The following is a 12,343-nucleotide window of genomic DNA, read 5'->3' on the forward strand; positions in this document are numbered from 1 at the left end:
TACTGTGTCTGCAGTTATTACTTGTGGTTATACACATGTTGTGTTATGGTTCTGGTCAGCTTTTTGCTGCAATTGTTCATGCCGTTGGCTTGTGTTCTGTTGAATGCCACGTTCTGCGGCATGTTTAAGGTGTGAGCTGGTAAGATGCTCACCTTAGTTTAACAATAAATCCTTTCCTCGAAATGTCCGTCTCCCTGGGCACAGTTCCTATAACTGGAGTCTGGAGGAGGGGCATAGAGGGAGGAGCCAGTTCACACCCTTTGAAAGTCTTAAAGTGCCCATGTCTCTTGCGGATCCCGTCTATACCCCATGGTTCTTAATGTGACCCCAGCATCCTCTACGGACTAAGAGAAAAGAATGCCCTTGCGCACTATCCTGACTTCTCCTCCCGTCTGCTTACTTTGTGCCTTCCAACGCACAATGCGAACTACAGGTGGTGCTGCAGGGCCCACACCCTTTTACTTGCCTTACAGAACAGCTCTGGAGCTGTTACAGTGCCCAGCTGCTGCAAGAAATCAGCTTGAATGCTTCAGGGGATGGGGCATGGCCAACATGAGCCCCACACCAAAGGAGGGTGGGGGTGTTTAATGTGAACTAGGGGTCATCCAAGCACTGCAAAAGGCCGCCATGCCCTGCATGCCCCTTTTCTCTTTTCATATGCAGATGAGGGTTCCAGTCAACTTTGGCCCACTGCTTGGATAACATCACCGTATGCAAATCCGTCTGCTGCAGACCTTCCCCCAGGAATGCTTGTACTAGTTGTTGCATATGGTGCTTCAGTATTAGGCAGCCTTCCGCCCTCCCATGTTCATCTGAAAAGATGTGGTCTCCCTGCAGTTGTTGTCCCCAGACGAGAGTTCCCTTGTGCTTCCTCAGTTGAATCTCCTTAACTTGACGGGGGAGGTGCTGCCCGAGCAGCCCTCCCCAGCCCTATCCCAACTCATATTTATTTTGCATATGAGATCTCTTGATCATGAAGATTGTTCTCACAGGGTGAGGTTCATCCATTATATTTTAAAATAGGAAGGTACGAATTACATATTTGAATTGCATCTATGTGCTGGATTCAAATGTCCCCCCCCCCTTCCTTTCTCAATTGTGCCCGTCAGCAGCTATTCTAAGGTTGCTGCCAATGGGTGTGACACATTAATTTCTTCTGTGGGGTACACTGGACTCCACAAGGATTCACATTGGGGTGTAGAGTAGGATCTTGATCTGAGGCACCAACCGGCTCAAAGCTTTTGACTGTTCCCAAGAAGCTCAGTGCATTCTCCTCTATAACCCCGCTTCCATGAACAGGGAGCTCAGTTTGTAGTTGGTGCCTTCAGTAGCAGGCCAATTAACAGGGGCCTGCCTCAGGCAGCCTATTCTTAGCTATTAATTTTGACAAGAAAAGAAGAACTTGTTTTATGAGAATCTACAAGGGCTGCAGCAGGCTAGGTCTAATAGACATCTTTACTGCAGCTTCATCACTCCCAGCGGCGCTGTATACTCCCGTGCCCTGGTTGCTGGGTCACTGCAGCGGAGGCTCCGGTTTCATCCTAAGGTCAGTCACACACACACCACCCTTCCGGATCACGAGGCCGCTGCTGAAGGGGAGCGAGGCCGTAGGGGGTGGGCCGTGTGCGCACTGCGGTGGACACTGATTACTGGGCAGCCGCTCCACTAGCCACCAGGTACAGTTAAGGAGCACAGGTCTGGGGGGTTTTCTCCTATATTAACCCAATTTTGTACTGCCCGCAGCGCATTGTGATAGGTAATAGGGCCTGATTCAGGTTGGATTGCAATCACAATAAGCGATCCAACTGCAAAAATTGCTAAGAGCATACGCATGTGCCTGCATTTTCTGCGGCACCCCGCAGAGAATGTGATCGCCTCTGCCTGTCAATCGGGGCGGGGAAGGGGGGGAGAGGTGGGTCAGCAACACTCCATTTCCAAGTCAGGGATGGAGCGGTGCGGGGGCAAGGCTTCAAAATGGGGTCTGCAACGGAGGAGACACAGGGGGCGTGGTCACAGCGACTGTATGACATCACATTCAGCCGCTGTGATCACAAAAATGGTGGCGGCTTCCTGCGCGCACATACAGTCTGCACCAGCAGGAGCCTACACCATTTTTTATGATCACGCTGAACTGCAGTGCGACTGCAATTACAGCATGGTCAAGAAGGGAGGCGTCATGCTGGGTGGCCATGCCCTGTCACTTTGCAGGAGCCAGCACCGCTCACACACTAGTCCCCGGGTGCAGCCCCCAACCCCCGGGACACCCGGAGCAACAAAATGTAGATTCAGGCCACCAGGCCACGCCCCTACCTATGAAACCATGCCTCCTTTTTACCATTGCACTGCTTATCTGCGCGCACTGCATTACAATCTCCCTCGCCACCTCTCTGGGTGTCACCAGTGATAGTGACACCTCTGCCATGCTTGTAGCAGCTGGTCCTAAGATCTACGCCTCAAACCCTGAGTGTTTGCCCTTGTGACTTGTTGATCATCATAGCGAAGCAGATGCTTACAGAAAACTGCAGGGGCTTAGATTGAAAATAAAAAAATTGATAGGGTATAAGGTAGAGAGGAGCGGGTTCGGTTCTCCGAGAACCGAATTCCCCACGAACTCCACGTGGTTTACACTGGTCCGAGGCAGGCTCGGTTGTTCCCGCCTGACTCGGAAAACCTGAACAAGGGAAAATGTCATCATCCCGCTGTCGGATTCTCGCGAGATTCGGATTCCATATAAAGAGCTGCGCGTTGCTGCCATTTTTACTTGTGCATTGAAGAGAGAGCGGAGAGGACGTGGCTATGTTCTCTCAGTGGAAATCTCAATATCAGTGCTCAGTATCAGTGGTTACTTATTGCTGCTCAGTAATACTAGTAGTGTGTCTCTCCTGCTCAGTGTCAGTTCTCAGTAGTATCCTCATCAGTGCTCAGTATCACTGTTCATTGTCTTGTGCTGCATTGTGTTGCTCAGCATACTACAGTACATTACTAATAGTCCAGTGCTGCATCTTGCTGCTCAGTGTCAGTTCTAGTATCCTCATCAGTGCTCACTATCACTGCTCATTGCATTGTGGTGTTCTGTATACTACAATAACATAGTAATATAGTAACATAGTTTTTGAGGTTGAATAGAGGCAAATTGCCCATCGTGTTCAACCTGTTTTAAGTTGTGATGATTCTACATACTTGCTGAATAATGTTTTATGACTAGTTAGCTACTATAACTCATGTTACCCCCGGATTAACCATGTTGATATTTTAAGTATTATAACCTTGGATAGCTTTTTCATTCAGAAATGTATCCATTCCTTTTTTAAATCCAATTACAGAGTCCGCCATTACCACCTTCCCTGGCAGGGAATTCCACATCCTGATTGCCCTAACAGTGAAGAACCCTTTCCTCCATTGCGTTCTGAACTTTCCTCCAGTCGCAGCGAGTGACCACGTGTTCTTTTAATAAATAATTCCTCTGATAACTCTTTGTTATGTATCTTTACATATTTGAAGATATTAATAATATCTCCTCTTAGGCACCTCTTTTCTAGTGTATAAATATTCAGCCTAGTAAGTCTTTCCTTATAGTCCAGTACTTTTAGGCCTTTAATCAATTTAGTCTTCAGGATCTCTGACACTTCCATGAGCAGCAGAGTAGTGCAATGGAAGCATGCTGGGCCCATAACCCAGAGGTCGATTGATCGAAACTATCCTCTGCTATGTGCATTTTTTTTTTATAATTAAAGTAATCAAAAACTGGGATTGATATTTTGGCACTTTTATTTTTACTTAAAGTACAATAACTTTTATCATTTTAATTTGTTTTAATAGTATATTGACAGCATTGTTTTCTTTAAAAAATCCTCTTAATTTTCTTTACCCTATTACTGAAATGGTAATTGACAAAAACAAACTACATTGTCACCAGAAGAGCAATGCAAAATGTACAAGTGATATATGAAAATCATCTTCCATCTTGAATTTCAATGATGCATTGGGACAACAATTTGTGAGAAACATCTTCACCCATAAAGAAAGATTTTCTTTATTCCTTACCTGTGTGCTGATTAGATATCACCTTGTTTTCACATTAAACAGACTTCCCCATGAGGAAGCAGCAAGGATGCAGTGACGTTTCCTGGTGTCAACCTGTATTATTTCAGTAGACATTGAAATGAGGATGCATCTTTGATGCCTTTCCAATGAAGCAAGTTTAATTCAGTAATAGGTGAAAAACCATTCCTACAAAGGTGTTAATCAGAGACTTGGCTTTGTGGACACTTTTCAGAGAGCAAATTTGTTAGCATAAACATAAAATCAGAAAATGAAGAGCTGTTTAATCACTCAATTGGACTTTTCTGCCAGCATAATTTTTTTTCTCTGCAACTCACTGCTAAATTGTGCTTCCTAGCTGTTTTTTTATAAAATCACTTAATCAAATCTAACTCTGATTACATCAGAGAAGGCCAGGTACCCTACACCATAAGGGAGGTTTTTGAAATTTTGACTTGTCTACTTAAAGATCACCAAAATCTGATTACAAGGTCAATTACATCCCTGGGTGGGATTGAACCACCAACCTTTTGGTTAATAGCCAAACATGCTAACCGATTGCGCCACAGAGACACCTTGCGAAAGTCAATACTGACAAAGGCTAATAAGCATTCATCTAGAACGTTTCCTAGAAAAACTTTAAAAAGTCAATAATCTGGAGAATTTTTGTAAGAAACACATTGGTACTTTCCCATGATGAGTGAGTGCTTCAGGATTTCTTGCACTTACATGGGCTATTAACCAAAAGGTTGGTGGTTCAATCCCACCCAGGGATGTAATTGACCTTGTCATCAGATTTTGGTGATCTTTAAGTAGACAAGTCAAAATTTCAAACCCCCTCTTATGGTGTAGGGTACCTGGCCTTCTCTGACGTAATCAGAGTTAGATTTAATTAAGTGATTTTATAAAAAACAGCTAGGAAGCACAATTTAGCAGTGGGTTGCAGAGAAAAAAATAACATTTTAAACCTACCGGTAATTTTTTTTTCTCGTAGTCCGTAGAGGATGATGGGGACTCCGTAAGGACCATGGGGGATAGACGGGCTCCGCAGCAGACATGGGCACTTTAAGAAAGACTTTAGATCTGGGTGTGCACTGGCTCCTCCCTCTATGCCCCTCCTCCATACCTCAGTTAGAGAAACTGTGCCCAGAGGAGACGGACAGTACGAGGAAAGGATTTTTGTTAATCCAAGGTCAAGATTCATACCAGCCACACCAATCACACCGTATAACTTGTGATATACTACCCAGTTAACAGTATGAAAACAACATAGCATCAGTCCAAGACCGATGAAAACTAACATATAACCCTTATGTAAGCAATAACTATATACAAGTCTTGCAGAAGTAGACCGCACTTGGGACGGGCACCCAGCATCCTCTACGGACTACGAGAAAAAGATTTACCGGTAGGTTTAAAATCTTATTTTCTCTTACGTCCTAGAGGATGCTGGGGACTCCGAAAGGACCATGGGGATTATACCAAAGCTCCCAAACGGGCAGGAGAGTGCGGATGACTTTGCAGCACCGATTGAGCAAACAGGAGGTCCTCCTCAGCCAGGGTATCAAACTTATAGAACTTTGCAAAGGTGTTTGAACCAACTTTGACCCACTGCTTGGATGACATCACCATATGCAAATCCATCTGCGGCAGGCCTTCCCCCAGGAATGCTTGCACTAGTTGTTGCATTTGGTTTGTTGTTTGGGGGTGCTTCAGTATTAGGCAGCCTTCTGCCCTCCCATGTTCATCTGAAAATATGTGTTCTCCCTGCAGTTGTTGTCCCCAGATGAGAGTTCCCTTGTGCTGCCTCAGTTGAATCTCCTTTACTTGACAGAGATGTGCCTGAGCAGCGGCCCTCCCCAGCCCTATCCCAAATCATACTTATTTTGCATAGGAGATACCATGGTCATGAAGATTGTTCTCCCAGGGTTAGGTTAATTCATTGCATTCTGGGTATGCTGACCCCTGTGATTTCCCCAAATGTGGGAAACTCAACTGGATTATTTGTGGTAGTGGGGGACTGTGTTTGTGCTTTCCTCTGGTCAGCTCTGGTAAAAGTCAGATTTCTTTGTCTCAGATCTTCCTCTAGCCTTGTTCTTCTTTCGAGAGTTCCCTTGTGCTGCCTCAGTTGGATCTCCTTCACTTGACAGGGGGGTGCCCGAGCAGCGACCCTCCCCAGCTCTAGCCCAACTCCTACTTACCTGCCAGGTGAGATACTATGATCATGAAGATGCTTCTCCCAGGGCAAGGCTCACCCATTGCACTCTGGGTGTGCTGCCCCTGCGATTTCCCCAAATGTGGGAAACTTGACTGCATAATTTGTGTTTCCCCTGGTCGGCTCTCATATAATTCAGATCTCTTTGTCTCAGGTCTCTCTCCAGCCTAGTTTGCTGTCTGTTTCCACTTCTTTTTTCTTGAGCCCCTCCCTTCTATACCCTTGTGCACTATCCTGACTTCTCCCGTCTGCTTACTTTGTGCCTTCCAACGCACAATACAAACTACAGGTAGTGCTGCAGGGCCCACACCCTTTTACTTGCTTTACAGAGCAGCTCTGGAGCTGTTACAGTGCCCAGCTGCTGCAAGAAATCAGCTTGAATGCTTCAGGGGCTGGGGCATAGCCAACATGAGCCCCACACCGAAGGAGGGTGGAGGTGTTTAATGCGAACTAGGGGTCATCCAAGCGCCGCAAAAGGCCGCCATGCCCTGCACACCCCTTTATTCTTTTCATATGCAGACGAGGGTTGAAGCCAACTTTGACCCACTGCTTGGATGACATCACCATATTCAAATCCATCTGCTGCAGGCCTTCCCCCAGGAATGCTTGCACTAGTTGTTGCATTTGGTTTGTTGTTTGGGGGTGCTTCAGTATTAGGCAGCCTTCTGCCCTCCCATGTTCATCTGAAAATATGTGTTCTCCCTGCAGTTGTTGTCCCCAGATGAGAGTTCCCTTGTGCTGCCTCAGTTGAATCTCCTTTACTTGACAGAGATGTGCCTGAGCAGCGGCCCTCCCCAGCCCTATCCCAAATCATACTTATTTTGCATAGGAGATACCATGGTCATGAAGATTGTTCTCCCAGGGTTAGGTTCATTCATTGCATTCTGGGTATGCTGACCCCTGTGATTTCCCCAAATGTGGGAAACTCAACTGCATTATTTGTGGTAGTGGGGGACTGTGTTTGTGCTTTCCTCTGGTCAGCTCTGGTAAAAGTCAGATTTCTTTGTCTCAGATCTTCCTCTAGCCTTGTTCTTCTTTCGAGAGTTCCCTTGTGCTGCCTCAGTTGGATCTCCTTCACTTGACAGGGGGGTGCCCGAGCAGCGACCCTCCCCAGCTCTAGCCCAACTCCTACTTACCTGCCAGGTGAGATACTATGATCATGAAGATGCTTCTCCCAGGGCAAGGCTCACCCATTGCACTCTGGGTGTGCTGCCCCTGCGATTTCCCCAAATGTGGGAAACTTGACTGCATAATTTGTGTTTCCCCTGGTCGGCTCTCATATAATTCAGATCTCTTTGTCTCAGGTCTCTCTCCAGCCTAGTTTGCTGTCTGTTTCCACTTCTTTTTTCTTGAGCCCCTCCCTTCTATACCCTTGTGCACTATCCTGACTTCTCCCGTCTGCTTACTTTGTGCCTTCCAACGCACAATGCAAACTACAGGTAGTGCTGCAGGGCCCACACCCTTTTACTTGCTTTACAGAGCAGCTCTGGAGCTGTTACAGTGCCCAGCTGCTGCAAGAAATCAGCTTGAATGCTTCAGGGGCTGGGGCATAGCCAACATGAGCCCCACACCGAAGGAGGGTGGAGGTGTTTAATGCGAACTAGGGGTCATCCAAGCGCCGCAAAAGGCCGCCATGCCCTGCACACCCCTTTTTTCTTTTCATATGCAGAAGAGGGTTGAAGCCAACTTTGACCAACTGCTTGGATGACATCACCATATGCAAATCCATCTGCTGCAGGCCTTCCCCCAGGAATGCTTGCACTAGTTGTTGCATTTGGTTCGTTGTTTGGGGGTGCTTCAGTTTTAGGCAGCCTTCTGCCCTCCCATGTTCATCTGAAAATATGTGTTCTCCCTGCAGTTGTTGTCCCCAGATGAGAGTTCCCTTGTGCTGCCTCAGTTGAATCTCCTTTACTTGACAGAGATGTGCCTGAGCAGTGGCCCTCCCCAGCCCTATCCCAAATCATACTTATTTTGCATAGGAGATACCTTGGTCATGAAGATTGTTCTCCCAGGGTGAGGTTCATTCATTGCATTCTGGGTATGCTGACCCCTGTGATTTCCCCAAATGTGGGAAACTCGACTGCATTATTTGTGGTAGTGGGGGACTGTGTTTGTGCTTTCCTCTGGTCAGCTCTGGTAAAAGTCAGATTTCTTTGTCTTAGATCTTCCTCTAGCCTTGTTCTTCTTTCGAGAGTTCCCTTGTGCTGCCTCAGTTGGATCTCCTTCACTTGACAGGGGGTGCCCAAGCAGCAATCCTCCACAGCTCTAGCCCAACTCCTACTTACCTGCCAGGTGAGATACTATGATCTTCACTGTTAGGGCAATCAGGATGTGGAATTCCCTGCCAGGGAAGGTGGTAATGGCGGACTCTGTAATTGGATTTAAAAAAGGAATGGATACATTTCTGAATGAAAAAGCTATCCAAGGTTATAATACTTAAAATATCAACATGGTTAATCCGGGGGTAACATGAGTTGTAGTAGTTAACTAGTCATAAAACATTATTCAGCAAGTATGTAGAATCATCACAACTTAAAACAGGTTGAACACGATGGGCAATTTGCCTCTTTTCAACCTCAAAAACTATATTACTATATGTTACTATATTACTATGTTACTGTAGTATACAGAACACCACAATGTAATGAGCAGTGATAGTGAGCACTGATGAGGATACTAGAACTGACACTGAGCAGCAAGATGCAGCACTGGACTATTAGTAATGTACTGTAGTATGCTGAGCACCACAATGCAGCACAAGACAATGAGCAGTGATACTGAGCACTGATGAGGATACTACTGAGAACTGACACTGAGCAGGAGAGACACACTACTAGTATTACTGAGCAGCAATAAGTAACCACTGATACTGAGCACTGATATTGAGATTTCCACTGAGAGAACATAGCCACGTCCTCTCCGCTCCCTCTTCAATGCACGAGTAAAAATGGCGGCAACGCGCAGCTCTTTATATGAAATCCGAATCTCGCGAGAATCCGACAGCGGGATGATGACATTTTCCCTTGTTCAGGTTTTCCGAGTCAGGCGGGAACAACCGAGCCTGCCTCGGACCAGTGTAAACCACGTGGAGTTCGTGGGGAATTCGGTTCTCGGAGAACCGAACCCGCTCCTCTCTACCTTATACCCATATATTTTTTTATTTTCAATCTAAGCCCCTGCAGTTTTCTGTAAGCATCTGCTTCGCTATGATGATCAACAAGTCACAAGGGCAAACACTCAGGGCTTGAGGCGTAGATCTTAGGACCAGCTGCTACAAGCATGGCAGAGGTGTCACTATCACTGGTGACACCCAGAGAGGTGGCGAAGGAGATTGTAATGCAGTGCGCGCAGATAAGCAGCGCAATGGTAAAAAGGAGGCATGGTTTCATAGGTAGGGGCGTGGCCTGGTGGCCTGAATCTACATTTTGTTGCTCCGGGTGTCCCGGGGGTTGGGGGCTTCACCCGGGGACTAGTGTGTGAGCGGTGCTGGCTCCTGCACAGTGACAGGACATGGCCACCCAGCATGACGCCTCCCTTCTTGACCAATCTGTAATTGCAGTCGCACTGCAGTTCAGCGTGATCATAAAAAATGGTGTAGCCTCCTGCTGGTGCAGACTGTATGTGCGCGCAGGAAGCCGCCACCATTTTTGTGATCACAGCGGCTGAATGTGATGTCATACAGCCGCTGTGACCACGCCCCCTGTGTCTCCTCCGTTGCAGACCCCATTTTGAAGCCTTGCCCCCGCACCGCTCCATCCCTGACTTGGAAATGGAGTGTTGCTGACCCCCCTCTCCCCCCCTGCCCCGATTGACAGGCAGAGGCGATCGCATTCTCTGCGGGGTGCCGCAGAAAATGCAGGCACATGCGTATGCTCTTAGCAATTTTTGCAGTTGGATCGCTTACTGTGATTGCAATCCAACCTGAATCAGGCCCTATTACCTATCACAATGCGCTGCGGGCAGTACAAAATTGGTTTAATATGGGAGAAAAAACCCCTGACCTGTGCTCCTTAACTGTACCTGGTGGCTCGTGGAGCGGCTGCCCAGTAATCAGTGTCCACGCCAGTGCACACACGGTCCACCCCCTACGGCCACGCTCCCCTTCATCAGCGGCCTCGTGATCCGGAAGGGCGGTGCGTGTGTGACTGACCTTAGGAAGAAACCGGAGCCTCCGCTGCAGTGACCCAGCAACCAGGGCACGGGAGTATACAGCGCCGCTGGGAGTGATGAAGCTGCAGTAAAGATGTCTATTAGACCTAGCCTGCTGCAGCCCTTGTAGATTCTCATAAAACAAGTTCTTCTTTTCTTGTCAAAATTAATAGCTAAGAATAGGCTGCCTGAGGCAGGCCCCTGTTAAGTGGCCTGCTACTGAAGGCACCAACTACAAACTGAGCTCCCTGTTCATGGAAGCGGGGTTATAGAGGAGGATGCGCTGAGCATCTTGGGAACAGTCAAAAGCTTTGAGCCGGTTGGTGCCTCAGATCAAGATCCTACTCTACACCCCAATGTGAATCCTTGTGGAGTCCTGTGTACCCCACAGAAGAAATTAATGTGTCACACCCATTGGCAGCAACCTTAGAATAGCTGCTGACGGGCACAATTGAGAAAGGAAGGGGGGGGGGGACATTTGAATCCAGCACATAAATGCAATTCAAATATGTAATTTGTACCTTCCTATTTTAAAATATAATGGATGAACCTCACCCTGTGAGAACAATCTTCATGATCAAGAGATCTCATATGCAAAATAAGTATGAGTTGGGATAGGGCTGGGGAGGGTGGCTGCTCGGGCAGCCCCTCCCCCGTCAAGTTAAGGAGATTCAACTGAGGAAGCACAAGGGAACTCTCGTCTGGGGACAACAACTGCAGGGAGACCACATCTTTTCAGATGAACATGGGAGGGCGGAAGGCTGCCTAATACTGAAGCACCATCAAATATCAAACCATATGCAACAACTAGTACAAGCATTCCTGGGGGAAGGTCTGCAGAAGACGGATTTGCATACGGTGATGTCATCCAAGCAGTGGGCCAAAGTTGGCTGGAACCCTCATTTGCATATGAAAAGAGAAAAGGGGCATGCAGGGCATGGCGGCCTTTTGCAGTGCTTGGATGACCCCTAGTTCGCATTAAACACCCCCACCCTCCTTTGGTGTGGGGCTCATGTTGGCCATGCCCCATCCCCTGAAGCATTCAAGCTGATTTCTTGCAGCAGCTTGGCACTGTAACAGCTCCAGAGCTGCTCTGTAAGGCAAGTAAAAGGGTGTGTAGTTTGCATTGTGCATTGGAAGGCGCAAAGTAAGCAGACAGGAGGAGAAGTCAGGATAGTGCACAAGGGTATAAAAGGGAGGGGCTCAAGAAAAAAGAAGTGGAAACAGACAGCAAACTAGGCTGGAGAGAGACCTGAGACAAAGAGATCTGAATTATACGAGAGCCGACCAGGGGAAACACAAATTATGCAGTCAAGTTTCCCACATTTGGGGAAATCGCAGGGGCAGCACACCCAGAGTGCAATGGGTGAGCCTTGCCCTGGGAGAAGCACCTTCATGATCATAGTATCTCACCTGGCAGGTAAGTAGGAGTTGGGCTTGAGCTGGGGAGGGTCGCTGCTCGGGCACCCCCCTGTCAAGTGAAGGAGATCCAACTGAGGCAGCACAAGGGAACTCTCGAAAGAAGAACAAGGCTAGAGGAAGATCTGAGACAAAGAAATCTGACTTTTACCAGAGCTGACCAGAGGAAAACACAAACACAGTCCCCCACTACCACAAATAATGCAGTCGAGTTACCCACATTTGGGGAAATCACAGGGGTCAGCATACCCAGAATGCAATGAATGAACCTCACCCTGGGAGAATAATCTTCATGACCATGGTATCTCCTATGCAAAATAAGTATGATTTGGAATAGGGCTGGGGAGGGCCGCTGCTCAGGCACATCTCTGTCAAGTAAAGGAGATTCAACTGAGGCAGCACAAGGGAACTCTCATCTGGGGACAACAACTGCAGGGAGAACACATATTTTCAGATGAACATGGGAGGGCAGAAGGCTGCCTAATACTGAAGCACCCCCAAACAACAAACCAAATGCAA

The 12,343-nt window shown here is 47.4% G+C and overlaps 5 non-coding genes and 2 pseudogenes across 5 annotated transcripts; 5 read left to right on the forward strand and 2 right to left on the reverse strand.

The window, feature by feature from the left end:
• Positions 1–5,918: 5,918 nt before the first annotated feature.
• Positions 5,919–6,082, forward strand: LOC135026058 (U1 spliceosomal RNA). Its single transcript, XR_010222725.1, has one exon. It is a non-coding gene; the product is annotated as a U1 spliceosomal RNA (small nuclear RNA).
• Positions 6,083–6,234: 152 nt separating this feature from the next.
• LOC135026140 (U1 spliceosomal RNA) lies at positions 6,235–6,376 on the forward strand (annotated as a pseudogene).
• A 692-nt stretch (positions 6,377–7,068) lies between these two features.
• Positions 7,069–7,232, forward strand: LOC135026171 (U1 spliceosomal RNA). The gene has a single exon (XR_010222822.1). It is a non-coding gene; the product is annotated as a U1 spliceosomal RNA (small nuclear RNA).
• A 152-nt stretch (positions 7,233–7,384) lies between these two features.
• On the forward strand, positions 7,385–7,526 carry LOC135026141 (U1 spliceosomal RNA; annotated as a pseudogene).
• Positions 7,527–8,218: 692 nt separating this feature from the next.
• Positions 8,219–8,382, forward strand: LOC135026267 (U1 spliceosomal RNA). Its single transcript, XR_010222907.1, has one exon. It is a non-coding gene; the product is annotated as a U1 spliceosomal RNA (small nuclear RNA).
• Positions 8,383–11,670: 3,288 nt separating this feature from the next.
• Positions 11,671–11,833, reverse strand: LOC135026112 (U1 spliceosomal RNA). Its single transcript, XR_010222775.1, has one exon. It is a non-coding gene; the product is annotated as a U1 spliceosomal RNA (small nuclear RNA).
• Positions 11,834–11,985: 152 nt separating this feature from the next.
• Positions 11,986–12,149, reverse strand: LOC135026069 (U1 spliceosomal RNA). The gene has a single exon (XR_010222735.1). It is a non-coding gene; the product is annotated as a U1 spliceosomal RNA (small nuclear RNA).
• Between the last annotated feature and the right edge of the window lie 194 nt (positions 12,150–12,343).

The sequence above is a fragment of the Pseudophryne corroboree genome, unplaced genomic scaffold, assembly GCF_028390025.1.
Source record: "Pseudophryne corroboree isolate aPseCor3 unplaced genomic scaffold, aPseCor3.hap2 scaffold_430, whole genome shotgun sequence".
NCBI lineage: Eukaryota > Metazoa > Chordata > Amphibia > Anura > Myobatrachidae > Pseudophryne > Pseudophryne corroboree.